At 31.8% G+C, this 12,482-nt stretch overlaps 1 protein-coding gene across 2 annotated transcripts in view; it reads left to right on the top strand.

Annotated features, from left to right (window-relative positions):
* Positions 1–9,822: 9,822 nt before the first annotated feature.
* The window catches only part of LOC142348455 (synaptosomal-associated protein 23-like), a 22,371-nt gene continuing 19,711 nt past the window's right edge, over positions 9,823–12,482 (top strand). Inside the window, exon 1 of one of the 2 annotated variants that reach the window (XM_075399819.1) lies at positions 9,823–10,010. The gene's annotated coding sequence lies outside the window, so the exon portion shown is untranslated. The remainder of the gene's footprint in view (positions 10,011–12,482) is intronic. The other variant, XM_075399817.1, reaches the window with a different exon arrangement.

Below are 12,482 nucleotides of genomic sequence, written 5' to 3'. Positions count from 1 at the left end.
TCTTGAATTTACTAAACTGAAGGCATGAATCTAAGAATAACGCTATATAATTGTGTTTTCGGCTGTTTGGTGGTTATTTCAAGTGGATCAGATGTTTATGATTCAATAGGTAAAGCTTTAATTTTTCTGTTTGAGAGAATTTGAATCCAACCAGCTTATTTCTGTTTCGTCAAAACAACAGTTTGAAAAACTGATATGAAGATTGTATTTGCCGAGTTTTTCTAAGCAAGAATAGACTGCTTGTTTTGTGTTTTTATTCAATAGCGTAAACTGAATTTAGATTCGAACTGCTCCTTTTCAACATCGAATTATATCCTTGATTTGCTATGCAAAAACTCCTGAATTCTGAACACCTAATTTAAGAGATATCAGAGTCAATTTCAATTCAGTATTTATTGCAAGAGTATTTTAAGGGAAGTCAATTCCTTTTTTACGAGGGAATTATAAGCGCCAGTCAGTAAATAGGAATCAAAGTGTGAATAATGAGCAGAATGGTATTTGCTGTAGTAGAGGTCATTATATAGACATGGTACAGATTGAAGTTACCCTGGTGAATTACAAACCCAATGAGCTGGGAAAATCAGTAGTGATGAGAATTTGGTCGTCTCACCCAATGATTTCTCGCCCAATCTCACCGCGACTTCACTTACGTAAATTTTCTGAAATCTTTAAAGAAAATGTTTTTTAAGTAATCATTTTTTGCCAATATTAACAATGCAACCTGAAAACAATCGCTTCAATTAGAAATTTCGAGAACAAAAATTTGCGGAGAAAATCTTAAATTGAGACGACAAACAATTAACTAAACATAGTTTATTCTTGTTGGAGATTACTTTGTTAAAGGTATGGAAAAAAATCGAGTTTGGAACTCATTTTCAAGTCTCTCCAAGCATTGTTCAAAGTTGAGAAAGCAGATTTGAAAGTTCATTCCATTTTGGCGTTAACCAAATTAATCATTCGCACCCGTTAAATTTTATTTTTTTGATTTTAGCAACTGAGCAAACTTTATGGGATAAATGAAACGAAAACACAACTGAGCGAGAAACACAGCTTTTTGTTCGAAAACACAACGAACAAAAAAAATTAATTGTCGGTTAAGTTTATTACAAAAAATCATTTTAGCGTTCGCCTATTTAATCATTCACACCAATTTAGATTTTTCTGACTTCAACAACTGAGTAAACTTCATGGGATAAAGACAACGAAAACTGAACTCATCGAGAAGAAATTCTTCTTTAAATATCTCATTTTTGATTTGTACATGGTGTATTGGAGGGTTTCTGTATTTCAACAAAACAACGATGCATACAAATTTTTGCGATGACTAAAACAAGAAAATGAAATATAGAGGCCAAGATATAATGGGTTCTCAGCAAATTGCGAAAAGTTTCAGCGAGCATTTTTCTCAAGTATTTATCGAAGATAACTCTGACATTGTTGTGCCTGAAACAGCTCAACCAGAGATTTTTCTAGACGATATTACATTCAACGCAAAAAATCTGCTAGACAAAATATCACAAATTAAATCTGGTGCCAACACTTATGATCAAATAACACCATCACTCCTTAAAGCCTCAGCGCTGTACGTTATAATAAGTATCTTGTATATATTTAGCTGCATTATTAACGCTTGCTTATTTCATAAAGCCTGGAAAAACATACACGTAAGTCCTCATCACAAAAATGGTAGCAAAAACTACAGACTAATAGCAATGCTCTGTGCAATTTCTATAGTTTTTGAAAGAATAGTTTACAAACAAATTAAGAAGACATTCGAAAGGAAGCTTTGCACTGCTCAACATGGTTTTCGGTAAAAACATTCAACAGTAACCCAATTATTACTATATTGTGATACCATATATCAAGCTTTAGACGAAATTTCATCCCCGATAACAGTTTACTTGGACATTGCTAAAGCTTTTGATACGATGAATTTTAATATTGTGCTTCAAAAGCTCGCTCGTTTTGGATTTGATAAAAAGTTTTTGAAGTTTTTTGCTTCATATCTGGTTGATCGACAGCAGAGAGTAAAAATTGCAGACAGTTGCTCAACTTTCTCAAAAATCTCAGGAGGGGGTCCCCAGGGATCAATATTTGCTGTGTTTCTGTTCTCCGTGTACATGACCTATCTGATCAACTTAATAAAAAACATTCCTTTATGCCGATGATACGAAAATAATAGGACAGATTTCAGAACGTGAAGAACTTCTGTTTGATATAAATAGAGCTATCGAATGGTCTGGTTCAAACAAACTAAATTTCAATTTTGACAAATTCAGCATTCTCGAGTTCTCGTTCAAAAATACATATAATTCGTCTACAGAGTTATTTGCAAAAGGAGTTGCAATCAAAAACGAAAAACAAATTAAAGATCTCGGTTTGATTTTTACGGCCAGCATAACTTGGAATTGTCACCTCGAAATGGCGGTAAAGAAAGGTTTTCAAAAACTAAATCATTTAAGAAGAGTTATACCCCGCACCACAGAAGAAACTGTCCAATGCACCTTGGTGAAAACATATACATTCTCTGCGGTCTTTTATGCGTCAAATGTCTGGAACCCAGGACCACAGTATCTTCAACGCTTGGAATGACTGCAGAGATCATGTTTAAAATGGATAACTTGCCGTTCTGTTCTGGGTGACAAAGAATACGTTGAGAGCCTAATTCGAAATCGCCTATTGCCAGTCAGTTATTTTCCAGTTCTTAACGACCTAATTCTGCTTAACAGGATTTTATTGGGCTTAATTTCTATGAATGCGTCAGACCACTGGTCAATAATTTTTGGTTGTCCAAAGACCATATCAAGTGAAAAGTTTTTTATTGAATCGAGAAAAACATTTCGGAAAGGTTCTGATGATAATTACTTTAGTAGAGTAGCCCGATACAATAATTTTTTGTCTCAACTTAACAGTTTTGCTATCTATTCACCACACGAAAATCCATGTCAGTTTCGAAGAGAAGTGAAGAATTTTTTGGAAGGTGAGGCATTGAAAAGATTCAAATATAAAAGTTACCCTTCAGGATGGAAAGTTTTTGAGAAAATTTAATTATTGAAATTTGATTTCTCCCCTAATCTGGGGATTACCAAGATGGTTGTAGCCATGTTTGGTTGAATTCATTATTATTATTATTATTATTATTATTATTATTATTATTATATAATAAAATTTGATATATATATATATATATATATATATATATATATATTTATATATATATATATATATATATATATATGAGTGTGTGTGCTTTTGTGTGTGTATATAAATATATATATATATATATATATATATATATATATACATATATATATATATATATATATATAAATTTATATATATATATATATATATATCTATAAATAAAATTATACATAATTATATATATATATATATATATATATATATATATATTTAAAATATATTTAGAGCCTTAATAAAAAACAGAAAACGTTTTCTCTTTCCGTTTCTATTAAGACATTTATTGCAGAAGTAGGTACAAGATCTTAAGAGTTTACAACATTGAAAATTTCTGTACCTGTCGGTAAAGTTTCTAAAAAATTGTAACCATAAAATTAACCCGATATAAAATTTAAAATTTTTGTTAATCTGAGCAACAAAAAAAACATAGACGACACATTGACAAGAAAACTAGACTTGCATGATATAGAGTATAAGTAGCAACAGAAACAGTTATAAAGCAGTTATAAAGCAGACCTATATTCACCCTGATAGGGGTTAGAGTGGTTTCATGTGACGAATAAAAAACGTCAGTTACGAATAAAAAAAAACACAATTTAGACTCACCGCCAATTATTATAGGAAAGGAATTCAGGCACAACAAAAAATAAAGAAGCACTGAAAAGTTGTTTAAAAGGATTAACAAAATAGCTTTTTTGAAGTTTGAGGAGTAAAAAAAGCGTCGTCATACGACGAAACGAAAACAAAAACCAAGAACACTGCATTATAGCTACGCACAGTTTACAGTTTTTCAGCTGTAAAAAATAATTTATATTGGGTTTGGACTAACTCTATAATTTGGACACTGTAGACTATCATTCCTGTTTTTATAAATCACTTTTCTTATGAACAAAAAAATGAAGATCTGAAGATCTGGTTAAAAAATGTTTTTAAATAAAGAATTAAATGATAGTCTTTGTAATATTTTCAATGATCTCAAGACTCTCATTTGCTGCACTTTTTTCACAAGAAGAATAGCTATGTTTCATGAAACATGGCGAATTGCAACATCTACAAAGATAAAATAGCGCCCAACCCTTTGATGACTCTCTTCGGAACTGTTCTCTTTCCTCCGGTCAACATCGCCCTCCATAATTGATACTTTCACCCTTTCACATTGAAATTCAATAAATATCCTAAATGTTCTACCTCTTATGAGGGAGTGCAAACTCATTCCCAATCAACGCAAAGATACGCAGTGAAAATAATTATTCAATTAATCAGTTCACTCATGGTAATGAAAACAAAAAAAGCAGTTCACGGGGAAAATAATAGTTCTCATTTTCAAACACTATTGAAAAATCACCTGCTGTGAATGATTGACGACCCTAATTTTTTTCCTTAGTTCGTCGATAATTATTGTTCCAAGCCCTCACTGAGCGGGGATGAACTATATACTCAAATGGGTTTTTTTGTTCAGTCAATTTTGGCCGATCGATATAATAGTCGTAGAGAGTTGTGTGCGGCATCATTAGACAGCCCGTCCAGCGCAGATTATGGAATTAAAAAGTTTTTTTTCACATTTTTGACCAAATTTTCATCAATTTTGAACAAGCTTTCGTCAATATTGCTGAAATATTATAAAACTGTTAATTGTAGTGTAATTGACTTTATCTCTAAAGTTAGAGGAGGACTGCTGAATTGTTGGATCCGAGTTTTTTGGCTAGAAGTTATGCTAAATTTTTCAAGGTTCAGACTTTTTTCGTCGAGAAAATGGCTTTTTTAACCCACATGCTCTAAATTTGCGGGAAATACACACCTTGAAACTGCGGCCATATTCTTCATGATCTCAAAAAAGAGCTATATGTACTACAGCTGGTATAAAGAGTCTTCTGGGATTATAATTTTGCCAATTTTTTGCAAATTTAAAGTCGATAATTATACAAAATGCGTTCTTATTTCTGACAAATTGAAAAATTTTGTATAGAATTGATCTATTTTGCAACCGTTTCAACAATTGAGAGTTTTGTTAGTCGTCATACGACGAAGCAAAAACAAAAACCAAGAACACTGCATTACAGCTACGCACAGTTTACAGTTTGCAGCTGTAAAAAATAATCTACATTGGGTTTGGACTAACTCTTTAGTTTGGACACTGTAGACTATTGTTCCTGTTTTTATAATTCAATTTTCTTATGAACAAAAAAAAGAAAATCTGGATAAAAATTGTTTTTAAATAAAGAATTAAATGATAGTCTTTGTAATATTTTCAATGATCTCAACACTCTCATTTGCTGCACTTTTTTCACAAGAAGAATAGCTATGTTTCATGAAACATGGCGAATTGCAACAACTAAAAAGATAAAATAGCGCCCAACCCTTTGATGACTCTCTTCGGAACTGTTTTCTTTCCTCCGGTCAACATCGCCCTCCCTAATTGATACTTTCACCCTTTCACATTGAAATTCAATAAATATCCTAAATGTTCTACCTCTTATGAGGGAGTGCAAACTCATTCCCATTCAACGCAAAGATACGCAGTGAAAATAATTATTCAATTAATCAGTTCACTCATGGTAATGAAAACAAAAAAAGCAGTTCACGGGGAAAATAATAGTTCTCATTTTCAAACACTATTGAAAAATCACCTGCTGTGAATGATTGACGACCCTAATTTTTTTCCTTAGTTCGTCGATAATTATTGTTCCAAGCCCTCACTGAGCGGGGATGAACTATATACTCGAATGGGGTTTTTTGTTCAGTCAATTTTGGCCGATCGATATAATAGTCGTAGAGAGTTGTGTGCGGCATCATTAGAAAGCCCGTCCAGCGCAGATTATGGAATTAAAAAGTTTTTTTTTCACATTTTTGACCAAATTTTCATCAATTTTGAACAAGCTTTCGTCAATATTGCTGAAATATTATAAAACTGTTAATTGTAGTGTAATTGACTTTATCTCTAAAGTTAGAGGAGGACTGCTGAATTGTTGGATCCGAGTTTTTTGGCTAGAAGTTATGCTAAATTTTTCAAGGTTCAGACTTTTTTCGTCGAGAAAATGGCTTTTTTAGCCCACATGCTCTAAATTTGCGGGAAATACACACCTTGAAACTGCGGCCATATTCTTCATGATCTCAAAAAAGAGCTATATGTACTACAGCTGGTATTAAGGGTCTTCTGGGATTATAATTTTGCCAATTTTTTGCAAATTTAAAGTCGATAATTATACAAAATGCGTTCTTATTTTTGACAAATTGAAAAATTTTGTATAGAATTGATCTATTTTGCAACCGTTTCAACAATTGAGAGCTTTGTTAGACGCTCAGCAATGTCCGGGTGGATCTTGATCTCACCATGAATCCTTAAGATAAAAGTTTTTAGATTTTTTTTGCGGCACAACCTTTTTGCACCACGACCTTTTTTGAGGAACGACTTGCCATTAATTGAGGGCTCAAATAATGACAGATACGGATTACAAAAAAACGTGACACATTGATATTATATTATGGCCTCAGAATAAAGTTCACGGTTTTTATGGCTCTGAGCGATTGTTTTCGAAAAAAAATTTTATGGAATTCCTGCTTTTTGTTTTCATTTCTCATGATTTTTGTAGTTCAATGAGTTATCGTCCCCAATCATAGATTCAATTATTTTTGAGAAGATATAAAAGAACCTAAACAGTTTTTTCAGTTGTTATCTAATGATATTAAGATTTTGAATATATTTTATTTTGAGAGCACATCGGTGAAACTTTGAACTTTGCCTCTATTTCTTCTTATTTCTCTCAACTTCGAGCGCAGTCTCAAAAAATTTCCTGTGATGTATATTTTAATGTCGGTAACGATTTTTTATTCAACTAATGGTTTCTTTATTTTGGTACTACGCGGTTTCAATTTTTCTTTAATTTTTTTTAATCATAATTGCATTTTTTATGAGTTCATTTTGTTTTGTTGTCAAATTGGAAACTCAAATTAAAGAAAAGTTTTGTAGCGAAACTGCACTACGTTGGAAAAAAGCGTATCTGGATGTGTTGATTGTTTTTGTTGAATTGATTTTTCGGCTGAGACACAGTTATCTCGCTAATGTTTTTGGGTTTCTGATATTGCGTAAGTTTGTCTTTCTTTTTGTTGTTGCAGGCCATATACCCGATAAAAATAGATATTTGGTGCGTCTCCAAGACGTATAACCCAATCGAGTTAGATGTTTCATCTTATAGCTATTTGTTTTAACAAATTTCAAAAAAAAGATAAAAAAAATTTTTTTCGTCTGTCTCTTTTTGCTTTTATTTTCGACACAACGTAACTCAATCTCACTCAATGGGAAACATAAATACTTTTGTTGATTCAATTATTTCATTCTGCGCTTGGCTGTGCGTTGTGATTGATTGCTTTGACCATATATTTTCATAACGAAACTTCGAGATTTTTGTTTTGTTCATTTATTGGTTTCTTTTTGCTGGCACTTCTAAGTAGTCCTTTTATAAGGAAGACTCGTCGATATTAGGATGAATGAAAATTGATGGTTTACAGTTCTTGTATGTAACATCTTTTCATTTTAGTGCTTTAAACATTGTCATATTGTAAAATTGTTTGAATTTTTGGCTTCTTTGATTTTGATTTTTTTGTGGGCTCGTGACTTAGTCTCATTATTAACCGGTTCAATTGGCTTCCTGAGGTGTTGAAGTATAATCCGCCGTTTTCTGTTGTAATCCTAAGTCTGTTGTGACTTTTGAAAATATCTGTTTGTTAAAATAATTTTGGGTTTTTGAGCTTTGTATTTTTTAAGAAGTTTTTCGATCGATTTGTAGCTCAGTCTCTGTAAATACAGGTAACAAACCGTTTCCAGAGAGCTATAATTTAAAACGGTTTTAGACTCAAACATTTGTTTCTCGACTTTGTTACTATTGCTACTACGAAATTTCATATAATGCTAGATTTTTATTTATTTGTATATTTCAAAGAATTTTTGTTTTCTTTTAAAACTATAACAATTACCGTTGTTCCCATTGGCGTTGAAATTTTGCGCAAATGAACATAGCATAATGACATGTCTCAATTGCTTCTTATGTAGATATAAATGAACATTTTAGTGGTTTCAGTTGATATCTAACGACAAAAATAACTGTGAATTTAATTAGTTTCAAAAACTGAAAATTAATTTTGAACTTCGCACTTACCTGCTCTTTTTTGTCTACCTGTTACCAGTCGCATTGGATACAGGTCCCATATTTTTTCTAATGTAGTGCCGGTTAATTTCTCTGGGTTTTCATCTGATGCGAGTTTGATTTTGTTATGAGTTTTTTATTATAGATTTGGTTATATTTTGTTAAAGATTTTAATAGAATTTTGGTCGTAATTAATAATTGTTGTTTGTTTTTTTTTATTTTTGCCCTTTCTAGTAGTCCTATTATTAACTACTTTCATCGGCCCTCTAGCGTGGCATTATCGTTTTCATTGGTTGGTTATTCAACGATGTGTATGTTTTTAAAAGTTTTCCATCTCTTCGTCATTTGGTAGCCAATTAAGTCAAGAATGTGGATGAGCGGGGTCGAAACATTATGTGCGTACGCACATTACCGAGCCTCCTTGTGGAAAAATCATTGATTAAAATATTTTTCAGATATACAACTAGTTGAGAAGTTTTCCCTTTTGAACATGTCGTTTGTAGTTCAAATTATAGTTTTCAAATGGTCGCTATAATATTATTTCACCATTGTACGGATTACATGATGTTTTTTTACTAAGAAATCTCATCTTAGTCATTCTTTTGCGACAACAAACTAATTCTAAAGAGGCAAAACTTTGCAATTTTTTGTGCTTAGGGTCGAATATGGGCCATACAAATCTATGGCCTTAGATATGGTATCTAAGAAACCATAAAAATCTTAAACTTTAGCAAGATGGCTGCGATACGTTTTACACTCCGTCAAGCCCCTTTTCAGCGAGAACAAAATGATTCCAACCAAAAAAGTGCGTGCAATTTTTTGCGTTTATGGTCTTATATGGGCCATACAAGTCTATAGTCTTAGATATGGTATCTAAGAAACCATAGTAAAAAAATTTTTTATTCCTTCTCCAAATGAAATTGTGCATCAGGAGCCTCGTACTACGACCCAAAAGACGTAGTTTCAGTGTTCTTTCATTTTTTTCATGGTCTTGGATATGGTATCCAAGAAGCCAAACACCCATATATGTCTTGGATATGGTATCTAAGAAGGGTCTGTGGTGGTCAACCCGGAATGATTTCCCCGGAAATGTAAAAATTACCATATAGGAGTTTTTCTTGTAGTAGGAATAGGAACAAAGCTAACATAGTTTGAGATAATCAAATATAACTTCATTGCTCGGTATTTTTACCCTTTTAAGGGATACTTTTAGCTACGGGCGCTTCCATTTGTTTCCGTTCCTGCAACAGGTTAATAAAACTCGAGTTCAATCATTTATTTCCATTTACAAAATGGAAGCAATCTAATGTTTAGAAAACCCCGCTTCAGAACTGAAATCATTGGCAAATGTTAATGAAAGCGTCTTAGTCATCTTCAGAATTAGAATTTATTATCTGTTGACGACAACATCTGTTCGACCAAAGTTCATCATAATCTATTAAAGCACAGTCACACAATCATAATTGACATGAAGCTGAAAATACATTAGAGTGCTGTCGTAGTGAGAAAGTCTAACATTATTCAAATATTGACAATTGGTCAAAACCTCAATAATAAGCTAGCTCTTTTGTTCATATTTTGCATTTACTTCTACCGTTCTTAGTTATTGTTTCAAATCTTTTGGCGAGGTTATTTATTTTAGACTAGAAAACAATTCGTCCTACTTGGGTCTGTTTCCTCTTTTTTAGCAAGTTAACGTGCATTCATCAGAAACAATTTAAAATGGAAATTGATTTTGCATTTTTGTCTGCAATTCATTTATATATTCTTAACACGCATCGTGAGATTTTCATACTTTTCGTCGTAAAAACTTTAAGCGAAGTATCGTTATTGAGTACATCAGTAATAAAAACGGATATCGGTTAAGCCGAAATAAGAGATGGGGTTTGAAAATATTTTCCACATCTCCTCCTGATTTTAATAATTTTTTTGGCAATTTGTTCGTCCCGTTTCTTAATTTTTTTTAAAGAAATACTGATTATTATATTATTACCAAATTAAAAACAAAAATACTTCGAAAAAAATTGCCCACTTTTAAATTGCTTTCCAGTTTAATTTCAAGAAAATTGGAAATAAATGGAACAAGAGTTTCGAACAGAAAATGAAGGTTAATATCAAACAAATAGTATCAACTTTAGGGGTACATACGGGTACAAAGGATAGCTACTTTAGAATTGGATACTTTTGCATTATCAATAGTTGTTGTCCAGCCTGTATTGCTAGCTATAAAAGCTTCTAACTCTTTGTTTACAGTATATAAGAAGCTCGATGCAAGTCTCGATATATTTTCCGACAAATATTATCAGATTTAAAACAAAAAAACGGTTTTTCGATTATTTAAATCTATATTGCTACAGAATTGCAGTCTTTTTGTTGTCATGGGCCCTGGCTTGTACATGGCTGTGCATGAATTTGTGTTAAATGATTGGAGCAAAAAACATGATTGTCGTAGTATGAAAATAATAAAGTTTTGTCTTTAAATCTTTTCTGGAAATGGGAAAAGATAGGAAAACTCGTAAATTTGTTTGAGCTACAATTAGTTGTACTACTTAGATTTTTATAAAAATTAATCTTTTTTCCGCTTTTTAGAAAGCATTCAAACTGTTAGGGAGCTTAGTTGTAAGCTGACTGAAATAATACAATTTCGCTTACAAATGGGTGCATTAGAATTTCGTTTCGCTCGTTTTTTGCATTGCACAACACGTACTCTTTATTGGGCGTTTACATAAACATTTTGAGCAAAAACGAACTACAACAGTCCAGCATAATTGAAACAAATTTTGCCCAATTGTAACAAATTTTCCATAAAGATTTCCGAAAAAAAAAATTGTCAAGATTATGCAAAACTCAACATTGCATATCTTCCAGGATAAACATTTGCAGGAAGCTTACAAAAAGTTACAAGAAATCGATTATACATCACCTGAGAATGATTGTAGTAAATGCAAGGATTACATGTAAATCTCTACAAAACACCGAAACGAAAATTTTCGCATCTAATGTCGAAGAACAGGATTTTAAACTAACAGGCACTGACCGAAATGATTTATATACTTTATGGCGTGTTTAACTGCGGTCCATAAGTCCTGTATTTTGAAAATTGTCGTAAATAAACATTTGAATAATGACAACTTTAATAAGATATAATATTTTAAATGATGTGATACATACCCTGGACGAGACAAAATAACTATCAATGCAAGATATCACAAGATTCCTATTTTACAGCAGTTTCCTATTTTATGAAATCTTGCAAAATTCTTACAAAATTCTCTTGCAATTTCATTCAACGCGATCTCATCTGTTAATTTGTGCGCAACATTAAATGGATTTTCGATCCACTTGTTTGATTGGAAACTTGATTACAAATTATGTTTGACTGGAAAATGATTTTTGCCACCTAACTCCAGAACTGTTTTTATTATTTTAACTCTAAATCTTATAATTGGAGCTTGAAAACATAAACTTTGCTTAAATTTTTTGCTGCTCTAAACAATACACCGATTCTTTCACTTTTGTTTGAATTTTGATTACATTCAGTTTTGGAGAAAACATTTAAATACTTCATTTCTTTTTTTTTATTAGAACTTGGATGTTTTATTTGTCTTTTTAAAAAAAATTAGCATTCTTTACCCTATTGAATACAATTTTTCATTGTTTTATTGATATGTCAGTCACCTCCAATTTCGTAAATGCGCTTGGTATTTCAATGAAACAAAAATTTGCGATGCAAAAATCTTTTAAGCCGAAAGTCAATGTTTGGGGGGATCGAGTAAGACGAATCATTGTCCTCCAAGTATCTTTTAAGACGATTTCTTAACTTGAAACTTTCAGTCAAACGTTCTTGTCAGGTTATGCATTATCTTTTGAAATTCCAATAAGATCTTAAAAGTTCTATAAGATAACCATTTCGTTGAATTGTTATCTGTTGTTTTATGTATTATAAGTTGACCAATACTTTTCATTAAGAAAAATCTGGTTGCAAAACGATTAATGATCTTCTGTTAAGCATAAAAGAATAATGAAGAATTGCTACGCTTTCATACATGATTTAGCCAGTTTTGTTGTTTCTGGAATCAGACCTCAACAATTGAACTGATTGCTTCGGATGGAGTCGAAATTTGAAAAAATTTAACAATT

The sequence above is a fragment of the Convolutriloba macropyga genome, chromosome 10 (genome assembly GCF_964194025.1).
Source record: "Convolutriloba macropyga chromosome 10, txConMacr16.3, whole genome shotgun sequence".
NCBI lineage: Eukaryota > Metazoa > Xenacoelomorpha > Acoela > Convolutidae > Convolutriloba > Convolutriloba macropyga.
This window is presented reverse-complemented; position numbering and strand designations above follow the sequence as displayed.